A 15,656-nucleotide genomic window follows, 5' to 3' on the forward strand; every position below is an offset into this window, starting at 1 on the left:
CTAATTCCATAATTGGCAAATGGACAAAGTTTATATAAAGTCGCATCCTTATAGTATTGAAGCAAGACCCACCTCATAAATCCTTCAAAAGAGATAACGTGGAGAACCCTCCAATTGATCATCTCGACCTCGAGATATGTGCATAAGAAGAAAAATAATTTCAAATTCTAAAAATAGTGCTTATTGTAACAAATTATCTGGACCGTCTATATTCAAGATTTTTAAGTATTTATAGATATGCTTGACTTGTACAATTTTGACACTCAAAATTCATAACTAAGGATCAAAATAGATTTTCAAACCATCATAAAGTTTTTGATATGTGAAGTACATCTTCAAGTAAATTTTAGAATTGCATCGTTACTTCTATCATATAAAGAGGGCACCTTATGCAAACTTCACCATTGGGAAAATACATATGGATTGATAGGATCAACAAGAGAGGTTACTAGATAAGTAGGTTATTAGCAATAGGCTTTTATGAAATTGTGGTAAGGTGGCTGTTGGGATTTGGGAGAACTTCAAATAAGGTGGCGATAGAGGGTTTTGAAGGACTTGTTGAAAACTGTATTTTTTTTTTGGGAGTTAAGTGGGAAAGGCAGGCAGACCCTTACCCATTTTTTTGAGATAAATTAGAGAGTTAAGCTTTTTTTGAACTTTTTCGTAAGGGGTGTCAGCAGCATTGGCCACCACAACATGGTAACTAAGTACGGGGGTGCTACCACCATGACCTAGCCCCTTTTCTACTTGTTGAAAACTGGTTGACATCTCAAGATTGTGGTCACAACTGATGGTCACCCCATTCTTTCTCTCTCCAAAAGAGAATGCTGATATTTTATGATTGCATTCATAGTTGACTATAAAGCTGGATTTTTTCTCTCTCCAAAAAGATAATATATTCCAAGAGTGTGGTCATATAACCCGGATACTTTCTCTCTCTAAAAGGAGAATGCGACTCAGATGAGGCGATTTGTTTTAATTTGGTAATAGAGAGCTTCGAAAATTTGTTAGGTATTGGCTACATGTTTTTGTTCATGCATATTCTCTTTTTGGTTTGGAGAGTTTCATTTTTTTAGTCTTTAATATGGAATTATTGTTGATAACACATTACATAAATTTGATTTATGAAAGGCAAATGATACCATGAGACCCCAAGAATATATAAGTTATATGTAACCCCATTTCTTAACCGTCGATCTGAATCCAATGGCTACGATTGTTCATACCCCAATATCATGTCAAACACTTCAATTTTTATTTTTTTTGTACAAAACATTTTTGGATGATATTTTGGGAGTCCCATCATAAAATTAGTGCAAACCTGTAAATAAATAAATAGATAAAAATTTATCATGAAAATAAATGACTAAAATACCGCTTCAATTGTTAAGGGTATTCTGATAATTTTTCATCATCGAAAATATTTTATTATTATTTTTATCATGTACACCTTTATCAGCTCTATGCATGCACCAAAATTTTCTTCAAAATGATTTATAGAATATAAACTAGAAATAAAAAACTCTAAACTGTTCGATCAACATCCGATGGTTAAAAGCCAGTTTGTGACATTTTGATTCAAGCCATCCTAACCATCTACTCAGATCTGATGGTTGAAACAATGGGTCACATATACTATATACGTGGAAAGCCTTCCCTGCATGAAACGCGTGACTTGATTAATGGAATGTTACAATTTAGAAATTTAAGTTGACAAGTTATGAATTTCCTCATTGATGAAATAACAAGGAGAGTTTGGTTTCAAGAACTTTATGCTTTTAGTTCAATTGCACGCTCTTTTTAGATTTGGCATATTAAAGGGAAAGCTTTACATGTCACCCCACTCATTTATAAAGTATATTTTACCTTTGCTCTCAGCCGTAAGATTTGAGCAGATGGTTAGGATGACTTGTCACAATGTCATATTTTAGCTCTTGGGCGTCTAATCTTGATATGACAACTTAAAGTATATTAATTTTTAATTTTTATTCTGTAAATAATTTTGTAATTAAGTTTGGAGCATACATACATATGACAGGGGTGCACATAAGAAAACTATTTCATTTGATAGAAAAATACTCGAATAGTCCGAAAACTTTTGGGAGTATCTTGATCAATTATTTTCACAATAATTTTTTTGTTTACAATTTTACGCTAGGTGCGCCCTAATAAGAATATGGCATATGACCCAATTTTTATTAAAAAATATTTTATAAAGAGAGATTAGTAATCAAGCAGTATTTTAACGTGATATTGTGACATGAGTAATCCTAGCCATCCATTCAAATGAAATGCATGAGAAGTGGGGTTACATAAAAAGCTTTGCCCATAGTAAAAGACTCCTCAGATCAATGAGTCATCATTCTTCGTTTATAGAAATGATTTTTTCCATATTTTCTATAAGCGTCTGTCAAATTTAAGTTTAATAACTTAAAAAACTACACATTTTTGTTTCCATTGTCCTAATTGACTTTTTTAGTTATATCCAAATAGATAATTAGTTTAAAAAAGTATGACAAACTAAACCCACAAACTCCATGTGTCTTGGGGTGCTTAAACATGCACATCGGATGTTTATCTTTTTAATATTTGTTTATTTATTTATTTTTGTAGTTTTCCCTTTTGGGGCTACTAGGGTGGATTTGTACCACCACCCTTTATGAAAGTCTTATGTCCAAAGAAAAGGAGTCGCTTTTACTTAAATATCAGGCATCATCTTTGATTTTTTTTTAACTCCAAGTAGAATGTTTATGTTCTAAATTAGATGTTTGAGATGAGTAACAATGATGTAGAAAATGTTTAAGTGCGTGTATACCTACGGGTTGGTCCTTGAGCAGTCGGGCTAATTGAGAGGATTTATTTTGATATTAAATTTTGGGTTCCACATAAGAATCATTTGATAATTATTTCCAAAAATAAAAAGAGATTTTTAGTTCTTAAACACTTAGATCTCACCCTAAACAAATTGAACAGTCTCTTTTCAAGCTCAATAAGCACACTTATAGTGCAATTTTTTTTGTTTTTTAAAGGTTAGGTGCTAGTTTGCAGAGGTTAAAAGGATGATATATGACATCATTGTGTATGTGAAGAGTCTCAAGTTTTTCTGAAGAGAATAAGTGTCGATTGATTATATGAATATACAAACTTGTCTTTTATAGATAAATTACAAATGAGAAAATATATAAATAACTCATACATATTATAATATGTACCTTTCATATTAACCACATATGCAATATATATTTTACTTTCACACTCCCCTTCAAACTCAAAATGCTATGAAAGAGAGAAACTGGAACTTGAACACTAATTGTGGAAACAAGCAGTTGGATCTTCAAGTGTATAGCCTGACAAGTAGATACAATATATACTTTCATTTCACTTCCCTTCCCTTCAAACTTAAGATACTATGAAAGAGAGCAACTGGAATTTGAACACTAATTGCAGAAACGAGCAGTTGGATCCTCAGGTGTATAACATGGTAAGTAGATGCAGTGATTGTCATGCTTATATTGTTTGATCGACTAGCACAGAAAGCGGCGGTAAATCAACAAGCCTAAGGAACAAAGGGCCTCAAGAAATGATGACCCTATTAGAGTAGGCTTGATCAATCAGGCAAAAAGTTCTAGACAAAGCAATAAAGACACCTGAGAAAACAAAATGAAAACTCAATACATATCCAAGACAAATTCAACAGCTCGCAGATAGACAAATATGATCAAGTAACAGAAAACTTGATCATATAGATAGAAGCAAGTAACATAAAACTTGATTATATGACATGATTAAGTAGCGGAAACTCGATCATCAAAAATGACACATCGATTTTATTTTATTTTTTAAAAATCACTCTCCCTCTCTCTAAAACCTATAATAAGGTCACTAAAGAACACAAAAGCTACCAACCAATTCTCTCGAATCAAAGAACTAAGAAACAAGTGGGTCACGCCACCAAAGAACACAAAAGGTCCACCAAACCACCAACCAACTCTCCCGATTAGGGAGAGAGGGTAAAATGCTGTGCGTAGAGAGAGGTAGGGAGAGGGTGAAATGTGGTGTGAGAGTGAAAAAGGAAGTGTAGGAGATTCTCCACCATCAGATCTCACTGTACGCTACTATTTGCGAGCACTGCGATAACGGAGAATCAGATCTCAATGGTCGCCATTTGCGAGCCCTGCGATCACAGAGAATCAGATATCAATGTTCGCCGCCGTTTGCAAGAACTTCACTCACCTCTCAGCACGATTCCTAAGATGCGCGAGTCCTCTCGATTTGTAAGATGCACAAGTCTCTCACCTCTGAGCAGGATTCTCTTCAAAGTATGATGTATTGTGACCCTTCATTTGCTAACGGTGTTCACAACATCACTGCACACCAGAGATGGACGCCCAGCCAGATATAGCTTCAAATTCTCGTGCCATATTCGAGCAGGGAAATGGGAACGCAAGTAAACAGAAGATAAAAGAGATTTTCTTCTTTTTTTTTTAAGCAACGAGATCAGCAACTCTCTCCATATGGTGATCTCATACATGAATTTCCAATAGATGTTCTAAGAAATACGACAATCAGAGGGCACATGAACGATGAAAGAACGGATCAAAAAGATCCCACGCTTTCATGGCCTAATCGGATGGGATAGGATCGAGGAATAACTGAGTAAACGCTTCATGGACAAGGAATGGAAATGGCGTACATGAACCTATGGTACCATGTGAAGTGTATATTGCAAATAATGTAATATTTTAAGAATAAGTATTATTTAAAAAAACTGTATTGATTATGAATTAGTTTTATACTTTTTAAATTACAAATTATGCAATATTTTAAGAATAAATATCCATTTTATTTTTTTCAATATTTTAATATTTTTTTTCTATACTAGTACAAATTATTTTTGTACTTTTTAAATTACAAATTATGTAATAGTTTAAGAATAAGTATTATTTAAAAAACTGTTTTGCTTATGAATTAGCTTTATACTTTTTAAATTACAAACTATGTAACATAGTAAGAAGACTTATACATTACAAATTATGTAATATTTTAAGAATAAGTATTATTTAAAAAATTTGTTTTGCTTATGAATTAGTTTTATACTTTTAAAATTACAATTTATGTAACATTGTAAGAATACTTATGAATTCTAGTTTTTACTAATATTTTAATGTTTTTATCTATACTATATTATTAAGCCAGAGTTAAGGTGCAGGCACGTGTATCGTAAAAATAAAAAGGAACTTTATAGGGTTGGATGGGGAGTCTTGGAGTTAGTATATATTATGTTAGAATTAAGAGGTGGATACATGTTGCAAAAATAAGAAGGGATATCGGTAAGAGAATAAATATCTATTGTAATTTTTACCAACTATGTGCATTGTGTTGTAAAAATATCCATTGTAAAAAAAACAAGAAAAAAAAAACCAACAACAACAACTTTGACAATTTTTATTTTTTATTATTTTTAAGAAACAAGATATTGTATCTTTCGAATAATGGCATAATATTTGGCAATAAAAGGCTCTCATGCCATCAAAATAAAAAACATGGAAATAAATATTAACCTCAGTATTTTAGGCGAGGCATGGGAGCAACCTTTGAAATAGAATATGATGTCAGTTATGATAATTATAGGAAAAGATGTAATTTTTGAAGGTTAGCACATAATCCTCATAAAAGGATATATATTTAATATCTAATATTCATTCGTTATAAAGAATAGACTAAGTCTAAAAAAGTAAAAAATAAGTAATATTTAATTAATAATATTTAAAAATAATCCAACGCATTATTCATAAAATGGGTAAAAAAAGTATTTAAAATTTTAAATAAAAATGCATCTTTGATATGTATTTTATAGGGAAACCGCACAAGGCTAGTGTGAGTTGGATGACTCATCAAACACCTTTTCTTTAAACAAAATAAATAATTTTTTTGTACAAAATATTTTGAGACCAAATTTTCGGTCCGCTCTTTGCTATTTTATTTTTATTGTTTTAAAAAAACATTTTGAGATCAAATTTTGGGCATGCATATAAAAAATATTCTTGATAAAACTAATGACTAAAATACCTCTAAAATTTTAAAGGTATTTTGGTCATTTTATTTTGTCATAAATAATTTTTTCTATTTTTTTTAGGAGCGTTTGAGAGATGAGTATGACGCATCTTACACTCTAAGACAAGGTATTTTGTATTTTGATTTTGAATCCAAAGAATTAGATAAATATTAACTACTCTTAAGATAATGTATTACAATGGTAAGACACATGGGAAAGCTTTTTATGTTCCCTACACCATAGAAGTTCTATCCTCTCTGTTATCCAACTGTCCATTTTTTAATGGAGGCCTAAGATTGCCCCAATCACAATGTCATGTCCCTACACTATTTTATTTTTATTTTTTTTCTATTAAACTCGCACTAACGAAAAATATAAAAACAATATTTTCAATAAAATAAAATAACCAAAACACCCTTGAAAGATTCAAGGGGTATTTTGGTTATTATTTTTTATTGAAAAATTATTGTTAATATTTTTTATAGGTGCGCCCCACTTACCAAATTTCATATTAAGAAAAATTGTATTAAAAAAACTAAAAATAAAATATTTTGAGACGTCGGATCTAAGATCAAATGGTGAGTGGCTCTCTTGATAAAAAATGGACAACTGGACGGTAGGGAGAGGATAAAACTTCTTTGTAGTAGGGAGAACATAAAAAGCTTTCCCAAAACACATGAGGCACGTACATAGATGTAAGATATACGAAAGAAACATGTATGGATGTAAATACAAAAAACTAGTGCACGAACTACAATCACAATACATGGACAATAATTTATTGTAAAACATGGATAATCCCAAAACAATTATTAAGAAAAGGAAAAAGTTTGTATAAGGTTGCAACCTTAAAATGTAGAACTACAAATGCACTTCAAAACTCCATCGGAAAAGGTTGTTTTACTCTCTAATTGATCATCTCGACAATGAGATGTATGAATATGGAAAAAAAAAGATTTTGAGTCCCATAAACAGTGCGAACACATTATCTAAACTGTCCATTTTCAAAATTTTCATATGTTTATAGATCTACTTGATTTTAACCATTTTTTGAGTTTACAATTTTATAATTAGATATGAAAATAGATTTTTTAGATAATCCAAATAATTATTTATACCAAAATTACATGTTATGATAAAATTTGGAGGTGCTCCCTAGTTGGAATGTTTAAAGTTTGCAACCTTATAGAAACCACACCCTTAAGAAAAACACACATACAAGCTGATGTGAACAAAAAAAGCCCAAAATTTCGAACCTCCCCATATTAACTGGTTGAGACAAACCACATAATGAGTGTATTCATGCGTGCAGCATTCTTCAAAATATTATTTTTCTCTGATGGAGATGTTTTTTAATTTATGCAATAAGTAATGCTTTTTGTATTTTTTTTAAAACATGACAACATGACAGCAAAAGTTAACAGGATGCCTTATTTCCTACTTACAATAGTAGGGTGCATTAATAAAACTATTTAAATTTCTCCCAAAGTTTAGCATCGTTTTTTATTTTTATGTTTTGCTCTCTGTTAAAAAAACATAAAACAAATGAAATAAACAGGTGTTGAATGAATATAGAGTGTTGATGCAGAGGAGTTGAAAAAAAAAGGGTTTAGATCGATATAGAAGGAGGATAAGGGTTTATACAGTAGAGTTGATGAGAAGGAAGCAATTAGACTTTGTTTTTTATTTGATTTAATTTGTTTAATTTGATATGCACTAGTATTATGACTTTCTAATTGACCTTGTCTTTTTTAAAAAAAGTTGCTTGAGTTTAGCATGTGCCAATTGAAAGTTCAAATGAAAAAAAAAAATTTATTAGATACGAAACGGTAAAAAATAGCAAATCAAATACAAATAGGGGCATCATTCGCTTACCAAGTTAAATATCTAAAATAGTACTCATAAACAAATTAGAAGCACAACCTTTTGCAATTAAAAATATGAGATTTTTTTGAAAATCCAAAAATCAAAATTTCAATCCATTGGTAATGATATCATTACATTTATTATATCGATATTCATTGTAATGAGATGATTAACGCATTTAATAATTTCAAATTGCGTTGTTTAAAATATAGAAAAAATGTTTTCCCTCTCCATCCTTGAAATGAGTCCATCTTGAAAAGATGGGATAATAGATAATTTTTGTGAAGAGTATGAGGTTTCTCTGAAGAAACTCAGTGTCCATTAATTGTATGAATATACAGACTTGTCATTTATAGACAAATTATTGATGACAATAATAGAAATTGAATCATAGACACTTGTACTATACCCAGACTTATTATAAATACAAGATATTGTACTTACCCATCTCATATATATTGACTACAATAGACACCTTCCATAATAACCTAGTATACAAGATATATTTTCTTTTCACAATTTCTACATAGGATTCATTAATTCAAATATATAACCTATTATAGTCATCATGCTTAGACAAAGACTTGTTAATCAAGTTAAATACCAACTCATTGATTCAAAACATTTCAAATGACAACGATAGTAAGACAATGATAACTAGTTTTTCTAAATAAGTCAAGTTTTGTACAAGGAAAATTGTTTCAAGCAGCAAGATTGCATTTCTACATTTGCGGTCCCCGATGTATAATGCATCCATCTTAAAGATGGATGCAAAGAGGTGGTCTAAATTTTTTTAAATATAATAATTATTTTTAATTTTCAAATTTTATTTATTTATTCATATTCATGATCTCCATGTTAGAGATTACATGTCCTTAAAATTAAGTCAAAAAATCCATCTCAAAAATAGATTTTTAAGAGGTGATTCATTTCTACATGAACTAATAAAAACCATGTCTTTTATATAGGTATTCATTCAAACATAGGTGCACCTATTAACATAGTGTGCATGTTCATATACATGATACATGCAAAAATAAGATCTGAAATTAATCATAGTCTTCTCATAATAAAGTCATGAAAAGAAGATTACAAAAAATAATAATTTTGAAGCAAAAAAATATGACCAAATATTTGAGGAAATACAGTTCCAATTATGGGTGCAATATAAATCTTTGATATAGATGGTTGATAATAGTTTTATGTTTAAGCCTAACTAACTCTAAATTCATCCGCTTATAAATTAAACCTTGGCTCACTATAAATTAAACCTTAATTAACAAAAAGAAATAAAAAAAAAGAGCATTTAATTGGAAATTACATAATTTAATTTTCTTATCAGGCCCTTTTATCTTAAGAATTTATTTTTCAATAATGGTACAAAACCCATATTGTGTAGTATCCCATGTGATTGACATGAGGCAATGCCATATATAGGATCTATTTTGGAGCTTTTATAGGATGTTGCATGAGGGAAAACCCAGTTATGTGTTTGAATTCTATGTAATAATTGTTTTTTTCTATATTATAGATGTAAAAATTTATTTAATTTCTAAATATCTTTTATCAAATTGTAGGAATAATTGGATGAAATCCTATTATGTGAGTCATTAGTGCACTAATGACAGCTTTAGCTCATTATATAAGATTAACAGTTTGGTGACAAATTGTTAATCCTAATTGGCTGCACTTAAGGAAATTAAGGCATGAGTTATACTTAGATCTTAACTCTTATAGACTATGAATATGAGAGTTACAAATGATGGTTCTCTATAAAAAGAGGTTAACCCCTCAAGTGATAGAAACAAAGAATGATGGAAAATTGGTCACGGTGATTCAACAAGATGACTCTCAAGGAACCTTAAGTTCATTGTATGATTTAAGGACAGATTCAATTTTATTTATTTATTTATTTATTTTCATTATTAAAACTAACAATGGTATTAGAGTTTGTAAATCGGCTTTCAAATACAACTTATTGGATTATTTTTTAAAAAATATTTTTTGGCATATCAATCATAAAGATCGATGCACATGGAATTTGTTTTGTGCCACTAATAATAATAATAATAATAATAAAGCCGGGGCAATTTTTTTTTGGTCCTTTTATTGCTTATGTAGTAATTTTCTTATACTACCCATAACAAGTTATTATAATACTATATATTGTTCAACATCAAAGTCCTTACCAAGGGCTTTTCCGTCCAATTTTTCTTTCACCCTACCTTTTATGTTTAAAGGATAAGTCTCCCATCCAAAACTCCCGTTCCTGTAACTCCCGTTAAAGAAAAAGAAAAAAAAACCTACTGCTCCTTTCCTCTTTCTCTCTCGAACTTTCTTTTCAAAGGAGAGATTTTAGGCAAAGATTTTGGTTTTACCATAATTTCTCCAGATTTTTACCATAATTTCTCTAAAACTAACCAAGTTTTTCAAATTTTTATTCTTAGATTTTGGTTTTACCATAAGCTAGATATATAAAAAACCGTTAAAGGATTTTATACTGCATTGAATAAGCAAGTTTATCACAATAGAAGCATGTGATTATAATGTCATGTTACAAAACATGTGATTCCAAAATCCAAGTTAAGAGTTATAGAAAAAAAAATATTCCATGTTACAAAACATGTAATTCCAAGATCCAAGTTAAGAGTTATAGAAAAAAATATATTCCAAGGGTATGCTAAAGGCAAGGCTAATTGATTACATTCATTGCATATGATATGAAATGCACTATATGATCAATTGAGAATACTTCATGCTTGGAATGTAGCAAAATCAAAATCAGCATCTTCTAATTTGCATGCCTACAAGAAGCATATGAATGAGTTTATCATACATTACCCAATGTGAATAAATGAAGATCAGTGGCATTGGAAAAAGAATTGCTTATGTGATCTAGACAAACAATATTAGCATATATGATTAAAATACAATGGTATAAGAACCAACATTGACCAAAAAATAAAGAAAATAAAATCTAAAATAATCATCCAGTGACTTTTAGGTGGCTCCCAAAATTTTAGATTGAAAGACCTTCCCAATTAAATATCGTGCCTTAGGGAGTAAGTGTACATTATGTTATACATGCCCTACTAATGATATACAAGATTTTGAAAGTAAAATTTTGAAAAGATTTAAGTAAAGAGTAAAGCTATCAAACAATTGACAGCTATAATGAATGGTAATATAGGTGGAATCTTAGTTGTCAGATCTTCATCAGGTGGTTTACAATACATATCACTATCTGAATTTTAATATTTTTTTTTATAAATAAGATCGAGATGAAATTTAAAATGTGATGTATTAGTTGCTTAAGTTGGAGCCTTCTTGTTTTTTAAAGTTAAAAATCTGGAATAAAATTAAAGATAGCTTAGAATTTTGAAGTTTATAAAATAATAAATTAATACCTAAGAAATATCTTTAATATTTATTGCCAAAGTTTGAAGTTTGGAAGATCATAACTTATTCAAATCTCCATTTGAATACCCAAATAAGATGAGATATTAAAGAACTTAGGAAAGGGTTGGATCGTGATGGTAGCACCCCTATACCTAGTTACCACATTGTGGTTTTCAATCCTGCTAACACCTTCCATTGACACCTTAAGAAAAGATAACTCTCTAATCTATCTAAAAAAACAGGTAAGGGCCTATCTCCCCCACTGAATTACCCAAAAAAAAAACAATATATCATTTCAATATATTAAGTTTATTATAAATTTATGACAAATTCCGAGAGAAAGAAGAAAAAAGAACCAGTCAATAATATCAGTTGATAACAATTGACCTTAAGGTGTGATTTTTGGTCATCTCAAGCCCCATTCATCATTAGGTCTCATCCTTTAACCACATTTATTAATAAGGGAAATTTAGCAATATCATATAACTTATAAGCTTTTAACATTTAACCCATTTTCAACTACTCCATCTCATAATCATGTGAATTTTGATTGGCTTCTTGATATTAAATTTAAATAAATGAATAAAATGTTAAATGTCTTATTTGCATAGTGTATTTTGATAAATTCTCCTTATTGGGTCATGACTTAGAAGACCGCCTCTTCGAGTACAAGTAACTTGTCCAAACTCATATTAACAGTATCAAATAAAAGAGGCTATATAAAATGTGCATAAGAAAAGGGATTATCTACAAGGGAGATTATACAAAGAATACATTTACCTTTTATACAAGTGTTGAGGATTAATGTTTTGTATTATGAAGAAATAGATTTGTCAAGGTAGAGTCAAAAGGACAATTCCTGAAGGCCGTTAAAAGCTCGGAGGGCCGAAAGCCCGAAGTACTTGAGGCCTAGAGGAGTGTCCGGCGTAGGTAGACTCGGTTGATTGGGCCCCTGCGGAGTTTCGGGGAGGCAGCCCCAAGGAAAAAATTCTGATATATTCGTACATGGGATTCGATATATCTGGGACTTGATATATGTATGTACAAGGGTATTTCGATAATTTATACCACCTATCTGGGACCCGATATATATTGTTGCGATTGAGGGTTCATCCAGGGTTAAGGAAAAACGCAGATCCTTTTGTAATTAAAGAGAACATAGAGGCGTGAGGAAGAGAGCGATTGTAACCCTAGTCTCCATTGCCAGTAAATAAGCTCTCATCTCCCGTGGACCTAGGCACGTTGCCGAACCACATATATCTTTGCATTGTGGTTGGTTGTCTATTTCTTTTGTGTTTGTTTATTCTTTTTTTATTTTCGTGGATTGCCTTTCGTTTCTACAACAAGGTGGTCACAATTACTTTTGTCCATCAGACTTCAAATATATCATTGACTAGACTCCAAGTTCAAAAAAAAAATTATCGAACTTTGTGACACACCCTAAGCTATCCAATTTTGTATCTAATAGCTAGTGCCAATTGTGACCTCCTTGTACTAAAAACAAATGGTCTCATAATATACAATTCATATCTACAAAAAGACCATTTATCTTTATTACAAGAACGTCACAAACTAGTATCACTCATTAGATACCAAATTGGATGGCTTGAGGTGAGTCATGAAGTCCGAGAATCTTTTCTTTGAACTTTTTGTCTATTCAATGACACTCTTATAAAACCTATTTTGAAATTTAAGTGACAATAATGATTGTGTCCTCCTTATACAAAAGATAAATGATCTCTTTATATACTTTCCCATAAGTAAATACGGGATTTGGGATTGGGGTTGTGGCCTAGGTGGTTAGGGGGATAAATGTTTCAACATAATGTCCTGCCCTCCATTCTCCAGGTTACTATGTCTAAGAAAAAGAAGAAGAAGAGGCAAATATGGGATTTGAAATCTGGTGATCTATATGAATGCAATTTAAAGAGGTAAATATGGGATTTGAAATTTGGTGATCTATATGAATGTAATTTGGTCGTTGGACATTATAAAGCATGAATAACAACCTCCATTTACTAAGAATCCCCTGGGGATGTATGTCTTCTAGCTCCAAAAGGATCTAAAGTATTGTTTTGAAGCACTTAGACAATATGATACATTTACCATAAAAAAGAGTGACAACAAATTGACAATATGATACATTTACCATAAAAAAGGGTGACAATAAATTTTCCACTACTCATACAAACACTGTCTTAATTGAGTGGCAGAATAATTTATGTTGATGCCATTGATAGCAAGAGCGCTAACAATTGAGGTGCAATGCTACACATTGTTTTGTAACGTGCATTATATTTCGATGTTTCTACCCATTTTTTTTGGGAAATAGACACTTCTCCTATTGCATAGAAGATATATATCCTCGCATCCAGCCCATTCAATTTAGATCAAGTGAGTCTCTAATCGTTTGATCTAGATATGATGTCTCAGAGTATTTTATTTTTAGTTTTTTTTATAAATTATATGAATATGAAACTTGGTACGCATCATCATCTCAACAGAATGCACCTAAAAAAAATATTAAAAAGAATTTTTCGATAAAATATAATAACCAAAATACCTCTTGAAAAATTCAAGGTTATTTTGATCATTTTATTTTATTGAGAATATTATTTTTTTATATTTTTACAGGTTTGAGTTTAAAAAATATTTTATAAAAAAATTAAAAAATAAAATAGTGTAGAGACATGATATTGTGATTAGAGTCGTCTCAACCGTCTATTTTGTTGGATAGGAGAAGCATAAAAATTTTATACAACAGGAGAAGCATAGAAAGCTTCCATCTTTTTAGCCATACATCATACTTGTCCTTCTCATCCATGTTCTTGATAATGAGGGAGCTGACAGTTTTACAAAGCTTTCATAGATTAGTTGCTGAAACCCGCCCAAGTTCCACATATTTATTCTTGATAATGAGGGAGGGCAGTTTTACATCATACTTGTCCTTTGGAAATCCAAGGTCCAACTCATTCTACTCCTATGCAATATCTACTCCCCATTGGCCATTATGATTGAAGAGTAAAATATTAAATAGAAAACAATTTTAGATTTTAAGAGTAAAATGTTTTGAACAAATTTCTTTTGCAGCATTGATTTTAGGGTGAGGCTTGTATGAGGTACCCATCTTATTTTGCACAAGTTAGGCTCACCTTTAAATTTTGTCATAAAGCATAGTTTTTATGTATTAGAAACTTTATGATGACTTGAAAATTTATGTTCAACTCTAATTATAAAATTTTAAATTTAAAAATGGTGCTGATCAAGTAGATTTGTAAACACTTGAAAATCTTGGAAATAGTTGGTCCAATGTCTAGATAACTTGTTAGGATGCACTATTTTTAATACTTAGAAAATATTTATTTTTCTTCTTATTTCTTTATATCCATGTTCAACTTTTTTTTTTTTTTTGGGGTAATTATCCATGTTCAACTCTTGATAGAGCAGACTGACACATCATGATTTATGTAGCCAACCCTAAATAGTTGGGGAAGGATGATCCACACATCTCAAGATTAAGGTGATCAATTAAAAGGCTTTTCAACTTTTGAATACTCTTTTTCTGTTGGAATTTTTGCACAAATTTCTTTTGCAGCAGTGATTTTAGGCTGAGGCTTGTATAAGGTACCCATCTTATATTGCACAAGTTAGGCGCACCTTTAAATTTTGTCATAAAGCATAGTTTTTATGTATCAGAAACTTTGTGATAACTTGAAAATTTATGTTCAACTCTAATTATAAAATTTAAAATTAAAAAATAGTGCTGATCAAGTAGATTTGTAAACACTTGAAAATCTTGGAAATAGTTGGTCCAATGTCTAGATAACTTGTTAGGATGCATTATTTTTAATACTTAAAAAATCTTTCTTTTTCTTCTTATTTCTTTATATCCATGTTCAACTTTTTTTTTTTTTTGGGGTAATTATCCATGTTCAACTCTTGATAGAGCAGATTGACACATCATGATTTATATAGCCAACTCTAAATAGTTGGGGAAGGGATGATCCATACATCTCAAGATCGAGGTGATCAATTAAAAGGCTTTTCAACTTTTGAATACTCTTTTTCTATTGGAATTTTTGTACAAATTTCTTTTGCAGCATTGATTTTAGGCTGAGGCTTATATAAGGTACCCATCTTATATTGCACAAGTTAGGTGCACCTTTAAATTTTGTCACAAAGTATAGTTTTTATGTATCATAAACTTTGTGATGACTTGAAAATTTATGTTCAACTCTAATTATAAAATTTAAAATTAAAAATGGTGCTGATCAAGTAGATCTATAAACACTTGAAAATCTTGGAAATAGTTGGTCCAATGTCTAGATAACTTGTT

General features: G+C 30.5%; 1 long non-coding RNA gene across 1 annotated transcript; it reads right to left on the reverse strand.

Moving 5' to 3' along the window:
• Positions 1-3,806: 3,806 nt before the first annotated feature.
• Positions 3,807-4,693, reverse strand: LOC148779267 (uncharacterized). The gene is made up of 2 exons (XR_016046794.1): positions 4,297-4,693; positions 3,807-4,174 (listed from the first exon to the last, which is right to left on the reverse strand). It is a non-coding gene; the product is annotated as an uncharacterized LOC148779267 (long non-coding RNA).
• Positions 4,694-15,656: the final 10,963 nt, after the last annotated feature.

The sequence above is a fragment of the Amborella trichopoda genome, chromosome 13 (assembly GCF_054954075.1).
Source record: "Amborella trichopoda isolate Santa Cruz 75 chromosome 13, AtrichopodaSantaCruz75HAP2 v2.0, whole genome shotgun sequence".
Taxonomy (NCBI): Eukaryota; Viridiplantae; Streptophyta; class Magnoliopsida; order Amborellales; family Amborellaceae; genus Amborella; species Amborella trichopoda.